General features: G+C 47.0%; 1 protein-coding gene across 3 annotated transcripts in view; it reads right to left on the minus strand.

Moving 5' to 3' along the window:
• Positions 1-11,632, minus strand: part of LOC119975933 (GPI mannosyltransferase 4-like) — a 34,866-nt gene extending 23,234 nt beyond the window's left edge. The window contains exon 1 of one of the 3 annotated variants that reach the window (XM_038815896.1): positions 11,564-11,632. The gene's annotated coding sequence lies outside the window, so the exon portion shown is untranslated. The other 2 variants (XM_038815898.1, XM_038815897.1) reach the window with 2 other exon arrangements.
• Between the last annotated feature and the right edge of the window lie 8,601 nt (positions 11,633-20,233).

Genomic DNA, 20,233 nt, shown 5'->3' on the forward strand with positions numbered 1-20,233 from the left:
ATTGGATACTTAACATAAATGAGACAACTAATTGGAATGTCTCTTAACCTATTACTTAACAGGTTCCCCTTTCTTGGAGAAAAAAAATAATTAGGTGAAAACAAAATTACAACAAACTCAAAAACACACACCCAATTTCCCCCCTTCTTTTTTTTCATTTTAGGAAGAAAACAAAGAGTCACAGAAACAGGTGCCCTTCATTAACAATATACAAAAGTTTCTGTGAGCTAGCCCCTATTTTTATAAAACAGTCTGACAATTGATAGCAACTGTCAACCCATTTAATTTTTGCTATTTCCCCTCTGTCCAACATCTGCTGCAAACTTGCGATGTCTATCCTGAACCTTTTTTCATTGACACTTTTTGTAGAATGCACATTTTGCCACAGGGATTTATTGTCAATGTGACATTCAATAGTTATATTACCCAAATCCCCTAATCCCAACATTTCTGTCAATATCTGGGATATATAAAAGGCCATATCCACCGCCTCTACAAGGCTTAACGTCTCAGCAGCCAAAGTGCTTTTGACCACTCTCCTTGTTTTCTTTGTTTCCCACACAAGAGGGCAACATTTACCATTGTTCCCCAAAAGGAAAATTATAAAACCTCCAGCACTTGAAACCCCATCACATAAATTTGCATAGGGCAAATCACTATAAACTATGAGTTTCAAGTGCCAAAGGTCACCTAAAACCGGGAACCTCAAACCACACACGCTCCTGCATTTTTAGTTTGACCAACGCTTTATTTGCTCTTATTGTCTTCCACTTTGGGATCATAGAATTTACAGTGCAGAAGGCCATTCGGCCCATCGAGTCTGCACCGGCTCTTGAAAGAGCACCCTACCCAAGCCCACACCTCCACCCATCCCCATAACCCAGTAACCCCACCCAACACTAAGGGCAACTTTGGACACTAAGGGCAATTTAGCATGGCCAATCCACCTAATCTGCACATCTTTGGACTGTGGGATTTAACCTGAGCACCTGGAGAAAACCCACACACACACACGGGGTGAACGTGCAGACTCTGCACAGACAGTGACCCAAGCTGGGAATCGAACCTGGGACCCTTTGCTGTGGAGCAATTGTGCTAACCACTATGATACCGTGCTGTCTTCCATTTTTGCACTCAACTCCAAGCCATCAAAACTCACGTCCGGTCAAGTCTGTCTACCTAACCAATTCAGTTGCCCAATTAAACTTCGCAGTTGCTCTTTTTCCATCTTTGAAACCATTGCGCCTTTTTTGTGAAACCCGGCCACGGCTAATTGCTATTGGGCTGACGCTTTCCAAATAAGATTGCTGACGCAAAGTTGCCCCTAACTTAGTCTGTCCGATTTCCAGTCCAATATATTTAAATGCACCGGAGGCCTGACGTCCAACCCTGAATTCTTTCCTCAAACCAGAGATTACAATAGCTTCGAAATCACTAGTCCCACCCCACAAACAATCATCAACATGCATCATAAAGATGCCAGAAAGATTTCCTTTATCGTGCCAGTAAAACATTGCCCGATCTGCTTTCAACTGGCAACAGCCTAACTTTAACAAAACTGACCTTACCGAAAAATACCAGACTCTAGACGCATCATTGAATCCATATACACATTTGTTCAACTTCCAGAGTAGCCCTTCTGTGTTAGCTGCCTCTTTAGGAGGACGGAGAGAAATGTCTCTCTGGAGCTGATGCCCCTGCAAGAAGGCATCTTTTATATCTATAGATTTGCATTCCCATGCCTTTGTGGCTAATAGAGCCAAGAAGATCTTTAAAATAACCTTTCCTGCCGTAGGTGAATCTACCCTTAAATCCTGACCTTCTAAGTATTCTTCAAATCCCCTCGCCACAAGCCTGGCCTTTGTCTTATAAGTTCCATCTGGAAGAACCTTTTCCGTGCAAATCCATCTGTGGGGTCGAGCTCTTTGTCCCCTATCCGGTACCCCCGTGTATACCCCAAATTCACTCCAACTATGCAGTTCTTGCTGTTTGGCATCTTTGATAACTTTTTCATCTAACTTATTGGAAGCCACCAAAACCTCACGCACATGTGGGCTTCTATTCCTATTAGTATTTGTAGTCTTACTCATGTTCAGAGACCTTGATAAACTACGTCCCCTCTCCCGCCTGGTATCTCGTTCTGTACTGCTACTGCTTGATCTTTCCCTTCTACTGTGTGATGTCCTTTCAATAGTTCTCGACCTTTTCCTGCAGACCTGTTCACTATCCAATGTACTATCTGAACTGGCACTGCGTTTCTGTGCCCTCCATTTTTGAACTTCATGTTCCCAGTCCATTATCTTGACTCCCTCCCCTGAATGCTGTACATTCAACCAATGTTTATACTTTCCAGTGGCCTTCCCTGCTCTAATAATAACAATTGCATCCTGCCATTGATGAGACCCTTCAGGCAAGTATATCACTTTTGTACCAACTTTTAGCAGTTGTCCTTTCAGAAAGATGGCCTGTTCTAAATCATCATAAGTGTTGTGTTCCTCTACAGAAACCCTGTCTATATCAGTTAACTGGTTCTCATAGTTCTGTATCACGTGCGTACAAGATGACCCTGCTCTCGTCATGTCTGTCTGCTCTGTCTAAATTTGAAAATGTGTAATCTGTACCCATTATCATTGATGAATGTACCCTAACAGTTTGATTTCCATATTGCAAAATAATTGTTTTGCTATCTATGCCTATGATCTTCCCTGGGCCTTTCCATTCATTAAAATTGTTGCTCTTATAGTATACTATGTCTCCTTGCTGAAAAACGGTATTTGATGGCCGTACATTATGCCTCAAAGCTCTGCGAATCCTTTCAGAGACTTCTGCTTCCAAAAAAGCTTTTCTACTGCTATGTAATGCATTTAAATGCTCAGCAAAGGCAGAGCTAACTTCCCAAGCTGGAGGCTGGTCATCCAAAATGGACGGAATTTTAGGATTTCTACCAAACACTAATTGATAGGGACTATAGCCCCCAGCCATCTGCAATGAATTATTTGCATGTACTACCCATGCTAAAGCTGAATTTAGCTTGCAGTTTGGTCTATCTGCCAAAATTTTCCGGAGCATGTCATCTATTACCGCATGGTTTCTTTCACACCCACCATTACTAAATGGGCTTTCTGCAGCTGTGTTCAAAACTGTGATATTCACGTTTTCACACATATCTCTAAACTCATCATTAGCAAATTCTCCCCCATTGTCCGTAAGGAATTTTGCCGGTGGGCCCATGTCGTATTCAATATTTTCCCCGCTTCTTGACTGTGATAGAGAAATACAAACATGATTCATTAGGTAAGCAAAACTGAACTTTATTTCCGAATTAGAACTGACTGCTAGCAGTATTGGCTGAGATTTGAAGTCGGAAAGCAGTCAAGTACAAACTGCTGAGTCCGTCCCAAGTCTGCAATCTCACAGAAGAATAAGATGATTTTTATACATTATAGGATCAAGATAACATGAATACAACTTGGTCAGGAATTTGATCGAAAGTAAAACATAAGTAATAATCGTTACAATGGCATCACCTTGCTGACCATTAGGGGACTGGAGTCTCATATCATTATCTTGTCTTTGTTTTAAGAAAAGGACAAATTTGTTTACATACAGGCAGAGACAGTTTTTTAGCTTGGTAGTATTGAGACTGCTTCTAGGTTCGTGACGAACAAGCCTTATCTAGAATTTCAGAGTCACCCAGTTCCCAAGTCAAGTTGACCTTGGCCTGCTAGTATTTGTGCCTTAGGTTATGCGAAGTCAGTTTAAATGTAATTGTACCAAGAAACTTGACTAGTTTTCCCATCATGCCATTATTTGCTTCACACAATACCACACCCATTCCTGGCCCTATCCATTTTTCCACGATTTGATCCAGAATTACTCTTTTCTTTACTTCGTACAATCGTTGATTGACTAAATCTGGTTGCTAAATCTACAATATGCAAAATAAATATATTATTGGCTTAATCCCAGATCTTAAGGTCCATGGCCACAATGTTGTTAAAATCTCTGGCCAAAGGTAGGGTTACTATCGGTCGTCCTGGTATCCTTCTGTACTTCCTACAAAGTTCACAGCAATCACTAACCTGTTCTGTCAGTTTAGTATAGTCTTCGTCCCTGACCCCTGCATTCTTTAATAAATTTTTCCGCCTCCGAGGAGACAGATGCGCAAATTGCCTATGCAGTTTTAATACAAGCTTTTTGTCAGCAAAAGTCCCATTTTCAACTGCCATTAACACATCCTTAAAAACTCTACTTGAAACATTATTTGTTAGTAATGGAATACAATAGTGTCCCGACTCTGTAAATTTAATTCCTCCGTCTTTCCAAAAACTGTTGCCTTATCCTGTTCCATGTCCAGTCTCATGTGTGTTTTCTTCATCGACGGTCTGCTCAGAAGCAAAGGTATCTCACTTGATGCAACATCCATGCTAATGAAATTATTTACTCCGGCAATATTGCAAGGGATCACCACTCTTTTCAGCAACTTCAGAGTATTATCATCCCCAAACTTGAAACTTGTGGCACTTTCAAATTCCTTAACCTTGTTACGATTTTCAGCATTCAAGGAGTCCAAGTAACATTTTAACGAGTCAATTCCACACACAGTAGATGTGCAGCCACTGTCCAATACAGCACAATTGAAGGATTCTGCAACCAACACCCTCATTACCGCATGAAACTGCTTGTTAATAGAACAATGCCTTCTTTCTGGTCACTATCTTTTTCCTCTTCTGACTCTTCCATGTCATGTGTCGCTTCTAACACTCTATTATAACGTGTTGGACAGTTGAAAGCATAATGATATTGAGAGTCACATCGAAAACATCGATTTATCATGCCCTGTGCATTTCTGGGGTTCATCTTCCTATTGTAGGTTCTAACGGTGTTTCTGTCTTCATAATTTCCGGGTCCCGATCTCCTTCTATAGTCTTGGAACCTGTTTGTCTGTCGCAGTACGATTTCGCTATCCTGTTAGTAGTGTATCTTCCATATTCTGCTTAATTGCAGGCTGACCTATTTGGGTCATCAGAGCCATCGGAATCGAATGTTTACCCAGAAACTTTTTTAAAGCTTCTGTCATCTGATCGAATAAGGTATCCTTATCTGCAAACTGACCTCCTGTCAAAACCAGGAGCCTATCCATGATGCTCACTCTAGCACAGTCAAGTAATTTAAAGGCAAACACAGACTGGGGAAAGTTCCAGGTTGTGTTTCTGCAGTCTTTTATATAGTCTGCCAAATTCCATTATATAGTCTTCAATGGAGAAATCCTCTATTTTCCAGAACCTATCAAAATCCAACCATGCTTCATACGCACTTAACAAGTCATCCTTCTTATAAATCATATCCATATAAATTAATAGAGTCTACAGACCTTCTTCTGAGTCTAACTCTTCCAATTCCAGCTCAGAAAAGTTTGCTCCGGATTTTACAGTCATAAGGTAGCGAAAGAGCCAATGCCATATCTTGTTTTCTCTTTCCCAAGGCAGTTGCCTTAGTCCACATAACTACTGCACTTCTCCATTGGTCATACAATCCCGCTTCAGAAAATAAGTGGGGGTGGGGGGTAGTCATATCCAGCCATCTTTATCCTAGGTTCAGCCATATATCTTTTTTTTTCTCAGTCACTCCTTGGTTTGGTCTGGAAAAGTTGTATCTTTCACATTTACACAGCAACCGACCTCTGGTACCATTTATTATACGTTTGGCTGCTGTTGTATAAAGAGTCAAAGGTTCTGCTCCTTTTCCACAAACACCTATAATTTCCTTCAACAGACTCTGCACAAAACTCTAACATCACATCACCTGGCACAAAGGCCACCTGAAGCACTTTACATATCAGTGTCAATTATTGGATCCCTTAACATAAATGAGATGACTAATTGTAATGTCTCTTAACCCATTACTTAACATGCACCACCGTGCCGTCCTTTCTCCTCCACCGTAAACTATTTTTTTAATGTCCTGTACATTTATTGTCTCACTGCAAGAACCCTCACTCTCCCCCCCCCCCCCCCCTCCCCACCCCCACTGTGCTATTTGTCCCTTGTTCATAAGTTTCCTACATCTTGTTGAAATATCTCTGAGATACAATATAATATCCAACGCATTTTATTTCTTTAATTCTGGTGAAGCTCCCAGGATTCCCAACTTCCACAGGCGCAGCTAAGGCAGGGGAATCACTACTGGTCTCCACTAACAGCAACCACACAGGGGGGCCTGGTGGCACTGGAGCCCCTGGCTGGTTGGGGACAAAGGTAGGGCAGTGTGCTTGCATCGTTTCAGCACTGCCTGGGTGTCAGTTTGAGGCTTTCTGGAGTGCCATGGGGCACCGCCAGGCAGCCAGGGATGGTGTCAGGTTTGCACTGCGTGGCTGCCAAGGGGCACTGCCAAATGGCAAAGGCACTTCCAAGGGTGGTGTTTAAGAGAAGTGATAGAAATGAAAGGGAGGGTGTGGAGGAGGGGGGATAAGAAAGAGGGGTCTTTGGTGATCTCATAGCAGGATGTCGGTCACTTGGGGATATGATGCTCGTACCAGTGATATGGGGGGGGGGGGGGGGGGGGGGTCTCTAACGGTGAGTTGGGGTGGGGGCAGTAGAGTTGACTGAAGATCGGGGTGCCCTTTAAAAGCAAGTCATTTTTTTGTTAAAAAATTCCAATTGTTAATGTTTCTCTTCCTATAGATGCTGCCTGGTCTGCTGAGATTTTCCAGCATTCTCCCACAAGCATCCCTAGAAACATGGGAAAAAAGAAATCCCTAAAGGGGCAAACCCTTAAAATCTGGGACAGTTGCTCACCCTACTTCAACCATCCCACACTCACACACCATTAGTCCATCCTCCAAGCACACTGATGTACCATCAATTGGACTCGAGACACGATTAAGATCCAAACTGTGGCTTTAATCAGCTAGTTGTTAGCCCGGTGGTCGACTACAAAGGCCGACCGCCGGGACCTCTGAGTACTTATACCCCGCCTCGGAGGAGGGGTCTACTTGCCTCTCGACCAATTGGTGAGCAGTCACATGACTAGTCCCAGCCAATCGGACAAGAGGCACATGACCAGCCAGAGCCAATGGGAAACCCATGCTCTGCACCAATGGCAGTGCTCACATTCATACCACCACATTCACCCCTTGTGGAGAAAGAAGGCGGGGGGGGTGTGTAAGTGGAAGAGAGAGGGGGGGGGCGGATCCGAGGACTGGTGGTATGAGCAGCGAAAATCGAGGAAGGTGGGCTGCCCACTGGCTCGTGACAAAAAAACAATACTACTAACTTAAGGTGCAACAGAATAACAACAAAGTCCAAAATTAAATGTCCCATGGTCGCATCAGATGGACACGATCAGCCTGTCGGGTGCCTGTGGTGTTCTAGAGGACCGTCGCAGTGGAGCCGGTGACGTCGGGCCGGTGGTCGTCCTTTCCTCCGGGAGCGTCGGTCGTAGATGTGTCTCCGTACCCCCGGGCCGGTGGTGGAGACGCTGTAATCGGGGGAGAGAGGGCATGTGCGCTGGGTCGTGGGGGCGCGGGGGGGAATTGGGGTTGGGGGGGGAGGTGTTGATGTAGGGGGAGAAGGCCACACGCCGGCGGGTGCCAAGTCCCAAAGCGAGACCGTATCCTGCCGACCGTCGGGATACTCCACGTACGCATACTGCGGGTTGGCGTGGAGTAACTGGACTCGCTCAACCAACGGGTCGTACTTGTGCACCCACACATGCTTCCGGAGCAAGATGGGCCCAGGGGTGGCCAGCCAGGTCGGGAGAGGGGATCCTGAGGACGACTTCCTGGGGATAACAAGAAGGCGTTCATGAGGTGTTTGATTAGTGGTAGTACAGAGGAGAGACCGGATTGAATGCAGGGTGTCAGGGATGACCTCTTGCCAACGGGGGATAGGGAGATCTCTGGACCGGAGGGCCAGCAAGATGGTCTTCAAAATGGTGCCATTCTCCCGCTCGACCTGACTGTTACCCCGGGGGTTATAACTGGTCGTCCTGCTAGAGGCTATGCCCCTGCTGAGCAGGCACTGACGCAGTTCGTCACTCATAAAGGAGGACCCCCGGTCGCTGTGGATGTACGCGGGGTAACCGAACAGGGAGAAGACGGATAGGAGGGCCTTTATGACGGTTGTTGTGGTCATGTTGGGACAGGGAATGGCGAAAGGGAAGCGGGAGTATTCGTCGATAACACTCAAGAAATATGTATTACGGTTGTTGGAGGGGAGGGGACTATACTGAGACATTCAAAGGGGCGGGTTGCCTTGATCAGATGCGCTCGTTCAGGGCGGTAGAAGTGCGGTTTGCACTCGGCGCGGACGTGGCAGTCCCTGGTGACGATCCTGACTTCCTCAACGGAGTAGGATAGGTTGCGGGTCTTAATAAAATGGTAAAAACGGGTGACCCCTGAATGGCAGAGGTCCGTGTGGAGGGAGCGCAGGCGGTCGATCTGCGCGCTGGCGCAGGTACCGCGGGATAGGGCATCGGGAGGTTCGTTGAGCTTCCCAGGACGATCCAAGATATCGTAGTTGTACGTGGACAACTCGATCCGCCACCGCAAGATCTTGTCGTTCTTGATCTTGCCCCTCTGTGCATTGTCGAACATGAAAGCTACTGACCGTTGGTCTGTGAGGAGGGTAAACCTCCTGCCAGCCAGATAGTGCCTCCAATATCGCACAGCTTCGACTATGGCCTGTGCCTCCTTTTCCACCGAGGAATGGCGGATTTCGGAAGCGTGGAGGGTTCGTGAGAAGAAGGTCACGGGTCTGCCCGCTTGGTTCAGGGTGGCCACCAGAGCTACGTCAGATGCGTCGCTCTCGACCTGGAATGGGAGGGACTCGTCGATAGCATGCATCGTGGCCTTTGCGATATCCGCTTTGATGTGGCTAAAGGCCTGGCGGGCCTCCATCAACAGGGGAAAGGAGGTGGACTGGATGAGAGGGTGGGCTTTGTCGGCGTAGTTGAGGACCCACTGGGCATAATATGAGACGAAGCCCAGGCAGCGTTTGAGGGAGTTGGAGAGGGGGAGTTCCATCAGGGGGCGCATGCGTTCGGGATCGGGGCCTATCACTCCGTTAAGCACTACGTAGCCAAGGATGGCTAGACGGTCGGTGCTAAACACGCACTTATCCTTATTGTAAGTTAAATTAAGGAGTTTTGCGGTTCGGAGGAATTTTTGGAGATTGATGTCGTGGTCCTGCTGGTCGTGGCCACAGATAGTGACGTTATCGAGATACGGGAAGGTGGCCCGTAAACCGTACTTGATGATCATTCGGTCCATCTCCCGTTGGAAGACCAAGACTCCATTTGTGACACCGAATGGAACCCTGAGGAAGTAGTAGAGGCGCCCATCTGCCTCAAACGTGGTGTACTTTCGGTCACTCGTGCGGATCAGGAGCTGGTGGTAGGTGGACTTAAGGTCCACAGTGGAGAAGACTTTGTATTTCGCGATCCTATTAACCAGGTCGGAAATACGAGGGAGAGGATACGCATCCAGCTGCGTAAACCTGTTGATGGTCTGACTGTAATCGATGACCATCCGGTTTTTCTCCCCAGTTGCAGGGGCCGGGAGGCGGGTCGGAAGGTTGATGCGCACGCTGGGCCCTAGGGGGGGGATCCTCGGTCGCTGCGCGGAACAGCAGCGACCGACTTGGTCTGGCAGACCACCGCGTAGTGGCCCTTCTTCTTCCCGCACCTCTTGCACAGAGCGGAGAGGGCAGCGCGGGCGGGGGTGTTTGGAGAGACCACAAAAATAGCAACGGGGCCCTGCTAGTTTGCCGGAGCGACCCGCAACGCAGGCTTGGGGGGGGTCGGGGTCCACGGAGGACGGGGGTGGCGCGTGCCATGAAGTCCAGGGGTTTGTCGCGTGGCCGCGGGCTTATGCGCGGGCGTTCAGATCAGCAACCTCCAGGGAGGTTGCAAGAGTCCGTGCCTCAGCTAGGCTGAGGGTGTTCTTCTCCAGCAATCGTTGGCGGATAGAAGGGAACTGCATGCCAGCAACGTAAGCGTCTCTAATTAACAGTTCTATGTGCTCAGTCGCCGAAATTTGGATACATGCGCACGTTCTCCCTAGAGCTGTGAGGGCCTGGTAAAACTCGTTGAGTGACTCACCAGGGAACTGTTGTCTAGTCATCAGGAGATGCCGTGCGTATACTTTGTTGACCGGCCGGAGAAAGTGGCCTTTGAGAATATCCATGGCCGCATCATAATCGCTTTCGTCCTCAATCATTGAGTATACCGCTGTGCCCATGCATGAGTGGAGGATATGGAGTTTCTGCTCCTTGATGGGCTTGCCGGCTGCAGTCGTCAGGTAACTATTAAAACACTCCTGCCAGTGTTTAAAGATTGCAGACGCGTTTGAAGCATGTGGACTGGTGCGGAGGCAGTCAGGCTTGATGCGTAGCTCCATTCCATAATTCTAGCTGATTACATTGGTGTACCATCAATTGGACTCGAGACACGATTAAGATCCAAACTGTGGCTTTAATCAGCTAGTTGTTAGCCCGGTGGTCGACTACAGAGAAAGGCCCACCGCCAGGAACTCTGGGTACTTATACCCCGCCTCGGAGGAGGGATCTACTTGCCTCGACCAATTGGTGAGCAGTCACATGGCTAGTCCCAGCCAATCGGACGAGAGGCACATGACCAGCTAGAGCCAATGGGAAACCCATGCTCTGCACCAATGGCAGTGCTCACATTCATACCACCACACACACTACCCACCGAGACCAAATGGAAACCAAAAGACTGTGTTCCCCAGATAAATCAACCTAGTAGTTTAGTTGACAGGATTTCCCCAACCCATGTCCAGTATCTTTACAATTAACAATTGAAAATGTTCAAAGGCGGCGTGGCACATGGTTAACACTGCTGCCTACTGTTCGATCCCGGCCCTGGGTCGCTGTCCGTGTGGAGTTTGCACATTCTCCCAGGTTTCACCCCCACAAATCCAAAGATGTGCAGGGTAGGCTACACTAAATTGCTGCTTAATTGGGGAAAAAATAATTGGGTACACTAAATTTATTTAAAAAAAAAGAAAATGTTCAAAGAACACTTTTTCTTCAATTATCCGATATTTTTTTTCTGGGCGGCAGCGGCCCCCTGAAGGCTCTGGGTCAATGCTGGGGGGGGGGGGGGGGGGGGGGGGGGGGCTAGCCACCCACCTGCAGTTTCAGTTTAAATGCAGTGACCACCAATCCCAGTGGAAATCCAGGCGGGCTGAGGTCGCATGGCATTCTGGGGATTGCAGTCCACGTCCGACACTTTTATTACGTCAGACGCAGCCAGGCATTCGAGGTGAAATGCTTTACGTCGCACCCGCCCGCCCGCCGTGAGGTGCGCGCTCGTTCCGCCATGAGCAGAGACGTTGACCGTTCTCAACAGCGCGGCAGGTCGTCCACGGCCAGTGGCTGGTGTTGGGGCAGCGGAGTGTGTGTAGTAGCAGGCATTCGGGAGAGCAGGGGGCAAAAGAGAGAAACTCTCATTCTTTGACCCTCAAAAACGAGAGTGGTTGGCTGAGTACCAATCTCCACCTTACTGGCTACCACCATCGCGGAGCTTGCCGCTTATTCACCTGGGCTGAAGGCAGACTTCCGCCGCCGCCGCCAATTCAAACCGGCACTTAACCGTCGTGCGCGCTCTATGGCAGTTGGCAACTAGGGGAATTTGATTGGCTGCCTGACCAGCCAATGACGGCTAGCCAGACAATGTTAAAGACGAAAGGTTTTCCTTAAAGGTGCACCGCATCCTCCGATAGTAAATGGATGAGCTCCTGTTAAAGTCAGCTATGCCTTCTGATTCTTGGAGGCTCGAAATAATCAGACTTTTACTAACAATCAAAACATTGGAACATTGCCACAGCTTCCCAGGTGGCCGGTGAACAGACTGTTGCTCACTCCTACAGTGCAGCAGTAAACTGGGCACCCTGGATGTACATCAATTAGGTCCGCAACGTTTCACTTGCACCTCTTTCAACTTGGTCTATTGCATTCGCTGCTCTCAATGTGGTCTCCTCTACATTGGAGAGACCAAACGCAGACTGGGTGATCACTTTGCTGAGCCCCTTTGGTCTGCGCATTCAGGACCATGGCCTTCCCGTTGCTTGCCATTTTAACACAAGACCCTGCTCCCATGCCCACATGTCTCCTTGGCCTGCTGCAATGTTCTAGTGAAGCTCAAAGCAAACTAGAGGAACAACATCTCATCTGGTTAGGCACGGTACAGCCTTCCGGTCTCAACATCAAATTCAACATCTTCAGATGATTAGCTCTACCCCAACTCGACCCCTTTGTTTTCATCCCATTTCATTTTGACTGTCTTTTACCATTTCTTTCTTTCTTGTCTTTCTTTATATATAAATCCCCCCCATTTTATCCCCCTTTCCTTACCTTTTCTCCCCCATTGCTTCCCCTCCCCCCACATCTACATCTGTCACAGTTTACCCTCTGATGGTAGTTTCTCTGCTGTTTGGCCTTTCACACCTTTTATTCTCTCTGGGGACTGCCATTCCCACTCCTTCCCCTTGATTTCTGTGGCTATTAGCACCTTATTCCCTTGGTTTCATGTGGCAATGGCTCATCTTTCATTCTCTCTCTCTCTACAGTATAACTATTTCCCACTTTCTCTGTCTTTTAGCTTTGGCAAAGGGTCATCTGAACTCAAAACGTTAGCTCTTTTCTCTCCCTACAGATGCTGCCAGACCTGACGAGATTTTCCAACATTATCTCTTTGGTTTCAGATCCCAGCATCTGCAATGACTTTTTGCCAAGGCTTTGGTGAAACCTGAGATTGTCCAGAGTTTTTGTTTCAGATTCCAGCATCTGCAGTAATTTGCTTTTATGATCTGTCTAGCTATTTTAAGGAATTTAAACAGCATTAAATTTCAGTACAAAAGCAACATCTTCCGGGTGCTAGAAAAGGAGCTTCTAATGAATCATCCATCTGAAACTTTAACTCTCTCTCCACCTATGCTGCCAATCTTGCTGTTTCCAGCATTTTCTGGCTTTATCATAACAAGAAATCTAGATTGAGGTTTCAATTTGCTAAACCCTCGTCTCCATTCTGTCCTATAGCTCGAAGGGGCTGTTTAGCACAGGGCTAAATCGCTGGCTTTGAAAGCAGAGCCAGGCAGGCCAGCAGCACTGTTCGATTCCCGTACCAGCCTCCCCGAACAGGCGCCGGAATGCGGCGACTAGGGGCTTTTCACAGTAACTTCATTTGAAGCCTACTTGTGACAATAAGCGCGTTTCATTTTCATGAGTCATTCTCATCACTCGTTAGGCCATTACATCTGATATTATTAATGTACTTGGCCTCCCTTGCTCACACTTATGAATTGGAAGGTTGTAGCTTCAACTCCCACTCCAGAGACTGGGGCACAAATCTAGGTTGACACTACCGTGCAGTAGTGAAGGAGTGCAGCATTGTCAGAGAAGTCATCTTTCATAAGAGTCGTTAAATTAAGGTTTGTTATAAGGAAATCTATCCTGACACTCAGATTTTGTCCATTGGTATTTTTGTCCCCAAATGACCAGAGAAACAGTCAATGTCGAGGTTAACAGTCCATTCAATGGCCTCAGCCGATGCAGTGCGAACTGTTGTTATGCCACCAGAAATGGATCTTTCAAGACAGTCTTTCAGCACATGAGCAACGGTCTGAGTTGGGTGACTACAGTCATAATTTGAGCCGTTCCTCAAATGGAGCAAGTGACTACAACATCCCTGGGCCATCCTCAAGTGCTTGTCCAGATTTTCCATGGAAGGTTGAAACCTGGGACGTCTTGCCCCAGGTCATTGCGAGATTGTTTTTGGTGATGTTTACAGTGTTATGGGCCAGGGCTTAGAAATTCCAAAATATATTTTGAAGTTCACCTGACCTATAACTTTTATGTTGAATTTGGCTAGGATGAGCACAAAAGCCTTCATTGCAGGTGTGATTCATCAGACTTCCTGGACATTTTAATCAAAACAAGGTTTATTGTAAGAATATAATTAACATATATATATAAACACAGCAAGAATTTTTATCAATTACAAACATAAAGGCACCGCACAGCTACAATAGTCTATGTATATAACTTAATGAATTCCCCCTTAGCTGTTCCAATTCAGTAACAAAATCCACTTATGATGGGTGTGGCCCAGCACACTGTATTCTCACTTGAATGGGACTGGTCCTTTCCCTGAAATTCTGATCCAGTTCCTACCAGCAGATTCAAACTCCTTCCGGAAAGCAACTATATCTCTAAAGTTACCAAGGCAGTTAGCCACAATCAATGGGATACTGGAACAGCTTTTAAAATGAAAACAGGGGAAACACTTCTTTCTCCTGCAGTCCAAAGCAGTCAAACTGAAACCTAAAAAAACCTCTCACCTGACAGTCTGAGCCCAATGTGCTACAAGTCACATGATAAGAGACAAACCCTTTCTTAAAGGGGCATTCACGTGACAGCAGTCAATCAGGAGGTGTGCCAACAAGAGGTGGGGCTGTCATCAGTTTGTAGCATGCGGAATGTGTTCTGCTGGGGACTCAGGGATTTCAGATGCACGTGGAGTATTTTTGAAGTTCTCTGATAATGAGAGTTATTTGTTTTAGCTGTCAACCGGTGGTGATCTTTCAGGAGGATATTTTTCCTGCGGACAACGGAAAGATCAAGATGTGCTTTTTAAAAATAAATTTAAAGTACCCGATTACTTTTTTCCAATTAAGGGGCAATTTTAATGTGGCTAATTCACCTACACATCTTTTTGCGTTGTGGGGGTGAGACCCACACAGACACGGGGAGAATGTGCAAACTCCACACGGACAGTGACCTGGGGCCGGGGTCGAATATGGGTCCTCAATGTTGTAGGCAGCAGTGCTAACCACTGCACCACTAGGCGACCCACAAGATCAAGTTGTGCTAACACAAGAATCCACTCGAGCTGTGCTGATCAACTCATCCACTTCCTGGAAACTTGCTGAAAAAGGCCACTATGCTAACCCCGAGTGTCAGTTCGCTGAATTACGAGGAAAGGTCAGAAAGCAGAACTTTTCAATCCTTTAAAATGCAAATTTGAAGGAAGCTTCGCACTGTGCACATGATACAAGGTAAAATACAAAGGACTAACTCTGAGCATGACTGCAAATTGGACAACACTCCAGAACAGAATAGAATAGGCACAAATTTATAATATGTTAATTAGTCATTAATGGTGGCACGGCACATTGAGAAAGCAGTGAATGAAGCATATGGGTTCCTGGGCATTAAAAGTAGGGCATTGAGTACAAAAGCAAGGAAGTCATATTCTGTATAAAACACTGGGTCCAACCTCAACAGGAGTACCGTTAAAAAAAAATAAAATTGTGCTTCATGATATCTTGTGAAGGCCCCCAAAAAGTTGTCTTTTCCTGCTATCCGTCCAAGCCATTACTAATACTCATAATTCTCTTTTTCTCCTTGTACAAGATAGTACACAACCCAGGGACAATGACAGGCATCATGACAGCCACTGCTAATTGGTGTCCACCTGGTCCACTGAGGAGAACACAAATGCTGGAAACTCTCAACTCGAACCGGTTCTATATAAGGGCCCTATGGCTTTGAAATGTTAACAGTATTTCTCTTTTCACAGATGATGCCTGACCTGCTGAATTTATCCAGCATTGTGTTTTGATTTCAGATCTGCTATAATTTGCTTTTATTCCTCTGGGAAGGCAGTCTTGCTCAAGGAAGCTGCCAATGTCCTGCCATGAAATCCTGATGCTCATGAGGAACTGGTACTTACACAGGTTGAGAGCTGATCCTCTGCCCATGTTGGAAATTTAGCCTCCATGAAGCTGGATATATGTCCAGCCTCTCTGCCCTGTGGAGTGGCATGTGATGGAGGTGATGTAATTGCTAGTGTTGCTCCTGCTGTCCTTGCTCTTCAGCTGATGCGCAATGTAGATCTATATATGTTGCTCCATGTTGTGGTAAAAGGCTGGCAGTAGGGAACTGCAGCTAAAGATGAGTGCAATGCAAGACAGGTAGAGCAACTTTGAAAAAAGTGTTTTTTATAAATTTAGTGTACCCAATAAATTTTCTAATTAAGGGGCAATTTAGCATGGCCAATCCACCTACCCTGCACACCTTTGGGTTGTGGGGAGGAAACCCACGCAAACACAGGGAGAATGTGCAAACTCCTCTGGGACAGTGCCCCAGAGCTGGGATTGAACCTGGACCTCGGCGCCGTGAGGCAGCAATGCTAACCACTGTGCCACCGTGCTGCCCCGCAACTTTGAAAAAAGTTAACAATAACCTGTCAAGAACTGAAGGTACTCCAGGAAGAAGTGCAGTGAGCAGCAGCTTCTTGTCTAGCTATGGCTGGCACTCTTCAGTTTCACTGATCAAATCTTTCCTAGCTGTTTAGTTTCACTGAAGTAGCATTCCTTGTTGTGCACTCAAATGGGTGACCCTGCCAGGTTCCACACAGCTCAGGGAAATAGGTTCACTGTCTGTTAAATCCAGGCTCTTTGACTAAAACAGAACACAATGACCTATTAGATTAGAACATTTAAATGCCTCAAATCCACCCAGGTGAAAGCTCAAAGACAGCAGGATGATGTTGGGATCAGGACTCAACATCTCTTCCACAGGATTTAACTCACCATATTCCAGTGCGAGAAAACAAATCAAATTGACTATTCCACAAATGGAAATGCAGTTGTTTCAGTACTCAGCTTGTCAAACTCAGTTTGCAACCTGCTCCCATTCAGTTTACCAGCACTTGTATGCAAACTGTAATGTCAATAAGATTATTCCTCACCAACTGTGTAACCAACTGGGAAGTTTTCTCATTCTTTAGTCCAGGCTTGTCCAACCTATTTTGCATGGGGTGGGGCTACATTTTATTTTCTTTCTCACTCAAGGGCCAATGAGCAAATTTCAGAAAGATACGGTTTGACACATTAAACATGAATTATTTTTTAAAAGCAAACATATAAAAAGAAACAACTGCTGAGCATAACAAATGTTGAAATAAATTGTTACTTTTCATAGAATCATAAAATTTAGTGCAGAAGGAGACCATTCGGCCCATTGAGTCTGCACCGGCCCTTGGAAAGAGCATCCTACTCAAGCCCACGGCTCAACCCTACCCCTGTTAAATAACAGTACTCAGTAAAGACGACCATTAGAATGTGAAAGGATGTGAGACCATATGATGGTGGATTGGATTTGTTTATCGTCACGTGTACCGAGGTACAGTGAAAACTATTTTTCTGCGAGCAGCTGAACAGATCATTGAGTACATGGGAAGAAAAGGGAATAAAAGAAAATACATAATAGGGCAACACAAGGTATACAATGTAACTACATAAGCACCGGCAGCGGATGAAGCATGTAGTGGGTGTAGTGTTAATGAGGTCAGTACATAAGAGGGGCATTTAGGAGTCTGTTAACAGCGGAGAAGAAGCTGTTTTTGAGTCTGATAGTGCGTGTTCTCATACTTCTGTATCTCCTGCCCGATGGAAGAAGTTGGAAGAGTAAGTAAGCCGGGTGGGAGGGGTCTTTGATTATGCTGCCCGCTTTCCCCAGGCAGCGGGTGGTGTAGATGGAGTCAATGGATGGGAGGCAGGTCCTGTGAAGTTTTTTTCTGATCCTGGGCCGAGCAGTTGCCATACCAGGCTGTGATGCAGCCAGATAGGATGCTTTCTATGGTGCATCTATAAAAGTTGGTACGGGTTAATGTGGACATGCCGAATTTCCTTAGTTTCCTGAAGAAGTATAGGCGCTGTTGTGCTTTCTTGGTGGTAGCGTCGACATGGGTGGACCAGGGCAGATTTTTGGAGATGTGCACCCCTAGGAATTTGAAACTGCTAACCATCTCCACTTCGGCCCCCGTTGATGCTGACGGGTGTGTACAGTACTTTGCTTCCTGAAGTCAATGACCAGCTCTTTAGTTTTGCTGGCATTGAACATAGAACAGCACAGAACAGGCAATTCGGCCCTCGATGTTGTGCCGAGCAGTGATCACCCTACTCAAACCCACGTATCCACCCTATACCCGTAACCCAACAACCCCCCCCCCCCCCCCCTAACCTTACTTTTAAGGACACTACGGGCAATTTAGCATGGCTAATCCACCTAACACGCACATCTTTGGACTGTGGGAGGAAACCGGAGCGCCCGGAGGAAACCCACGCACACACGGGGAGGACGTGCAGACTCCGCACAGACAGTGACCCAGCCGGGAACCGAACCTGGGACCCTGGAGCTGTGAAGCATTTATGCTAACCACCATGCTACCGTGCTGCCCTTAGGGAGAGATTGTCACTGTACCACTCCACTAGGTTCTCTATCTCCCTCCTGTATTCTGACTCGTCATTATTCGAGATCCGGCCCACTATGGTCGTATCGTCAGCAACCGTGTAGATGGAGTTGGAACCAAATTTTGCCACGCAGTCGTGTGTGTACAGGGAGTAGAGTAGGGGGCTAAGTACGCAGCCTTGTGGGGCTCCAGTATTGAGGACTATTGTGGAGGAGGTGTTGTTGTTCATTCTTACTGATTGTGGGGTGTGGGTCAGAAAATCGAGGATGCAGTTGCAGAGTGGGGAGCCAAGTCCTATGTTTTGGAGTTTTGATATGAGCTTGGCTGGGATTATGGTGTTGAAGGCGGAGCTATAGTCAATAAATAGGAGTCTGATGTAGGAGCCCTTGTTGTTGAGATGCTCTAGGGATAAGTGTAGGACCAGGGAAATAGCGTCTGCTGTGGTCCGGTTGCCACGGTATGTGAATTGCAGTGGATCAAGGCCTTCTGGGAGTATGGAGATGAGGCGCTTCATGATCAACCTCTCAAAGCACTTCATTACGACTGAAGTCAGGGCCACCAGACAGTAGCTGGTCCGCGCAGACTCTGAGTACACGACCAGGGATCCAGTCCGGGCCTGTCGCCTTCCGAGGGTTCACTTTCAGGAAGGCTGATCTGACTTCAGAAGCTATGACGGTGGGCATGGGTGAGTTATGGGCTGCTGGGGCACTCGATAGCTCTAGGATTGTTGGTTACCTGCTCGAACCGAGCATAGAATGCATTGAGTTAATCAGGGAGAGGTGCGCTGCTGCCGGAGATACTGCTCGGCTTTGCTTTGTAGCCCGTTATGATGTTTAGTCCTGGCCACAATCGCCGAGAAACTGTCTGTGACTCTAGCTTGGTTTGATATTCTCTCTTGGCATCTCGGATGGCTTTGCAGAGGTCATACCTGGATTTCTTGTACAGGTCAGGGTCGTCTGGCTTGAACGCCTCAGATCTTTCCTTCAGTAGGGAGTGTCTGCAGGTGAGGATGAATGAGAACCTCAAGATTGGGAGTGAGCCAGCCACTGTCCCTCATTTACCCCATCCCACACAAACACATTCACCTCCCTCACACATTCACCCTTATAACTAACATTATAAGAATGGGTAAAGCTGTATTTGGATGGGTGGTAACAGTAAACATTTGCTCAAGCAGGTGTCTGGATTGGATGTTGACAGTAAAAGTGATGTCAGTAATCCATGTGGTTGGGTCTTCAACGCTCAATCTGCTAAGACAAATTGGAACATGCTTTAATCACCTTTTAGTCATTTTCAAAGTCAAGGTCATGATCAGTGAGTGGGTCACAGGTGACGGGAGGGTCATGGAGCCATCGGTCGCGGTGTTCCCGATCGCAGGAAGAAGTGCCCAACGGCGGCAACCAGCTTTTAAAAATGCCAGCGGTGACCGGCTTTCAGAATGCCAGCGTGCGTGCGTGCCCCCTCAGCAGTGCGTGGCGGCCGGAACACAGCAAGGTAGACCACCTCCTCCTAACGCCAGCGCACTGATCCAGGATGGAGACTTCCCGCCTGAAGCGGCGGCAGAGAGCAGGTCACGTGCTCCGGGCGCAGGAGAGATTCCACTATTTTGTTGTTGCCAGCAGTGCTGGTGTGAGCTCCAGGGCCTATAGTGAACAACCAATGAAGAAACTGAAAACAGGAACAAAGCAGTTTAAAGATGATTACTTGAGGTATGGGTTTATTAATTGTGCCACTGAAAATCAGGATGCAAAGTTCATAGGCGCGATTCTCCCAGACAGGGAGAAATCGTAAGGCTGGCGTCAAATCTGGGCGGGTTTGACGCCAGCCTCCCCCTCCCCGACCGGGAACTGATTCTGGTCCCCGGTCGGGGCTAGTATGCCGCGGCCGTGAACTCTGGCATCGCGGGCTTAACGAATTTCGTTAAGCCTGCTTGCCAGAGTTTGCGCCGGCTGAC

Source organism: Scyliorhinus canicula, chromosome 13, assembly GCF_902713615.1.
Source record: "Scyliorhinus canicula chromosome 13, sScyCan1.1, whole genome shotgun sequence".
Lineage (NCBI taxonomy): Eukaryota > Metazoa > Chordata > Chondrichthyes > Carcharhiniformes > Scyliorhinidae > Scyliorhinus > Scyliorhinus canicula.